The 558-nt window shown below is 39.6% G+C and overlaps 1 protein-coding gene across 3 annotated transcripts in view; it reads right to left on the bottom strand.

The window, feature by feature from the left end:
• SNX14 (sorting nexin 14) overlaps positions 1 to 558 on the bottom strand; it is a 95,834-nt gene that overhangs the window by 85,569 nt on the left and 9,707 nt on the right. The gene's annotated exons all lie outside the window — the stretch shown is intronic.

A 558-nucleotide genomic window follows, 5' to 3' on the forward strand; every position in this document is an offset into this window, starting at 1 on the left:
AGTTGATATCTCTGACATTTCTCTTTGACACTTCTTGTTTTATTTTATTGTGAAGGTACATCTTCAGTCTTTCAAACGCACGTTTTGGCTTGTGGTTATCTTTCAAATTTTTGTTTAGAGTAATTTTTGTTAAAGCTTGTATAAGTCAAAAATTTGTGTTATTTTCGAATATGAGTTCCATCATGGAATTAATGCAGCACAGACAACTAACTCAAAGTGTCAACTAAGTGTTTGGAAAGGATATGGCTAATAAACACACAACTCGTCACCCATTCTGGTGATTTTAATCTTGAAAATGATCCACCTGGGCAACATGAGACCAAGGTGGATAATGATGAGATGAAAGCTGTAGTAGAAGCGAATCCACCTCAACCTATGCGTGAATTAGCAGCAAGGTTTGACATTACTATTTCAACAATATTGGACCATTTGAAACAAATCAGCACAGTAAAGAAGCGGGATAGATGGGTTCCTCATGAATTAAAAGAGCGTCAGCAGGCCGGGCGTGGTGGCTCTCGCCTGTAATCCTAGCACTCTGGAAGGCCGAGGCAGGCGGAC

Source organism: Propithecus coquereli, unplaced genomic scaffold, assembly GCF_000956105.1.
Source record: "Propithecus coquereli isolate 6110/MARCELLA unplaced genomic scaffold, Pcoq_1.0 Scaffold127, whole genome shotgun sequence".
Lineage (NCBI taxonomy): Eukaryota > Metazoa > Chordata > Mammalia > Primates > Indriidae > Propithecus > Propithecus coquereli.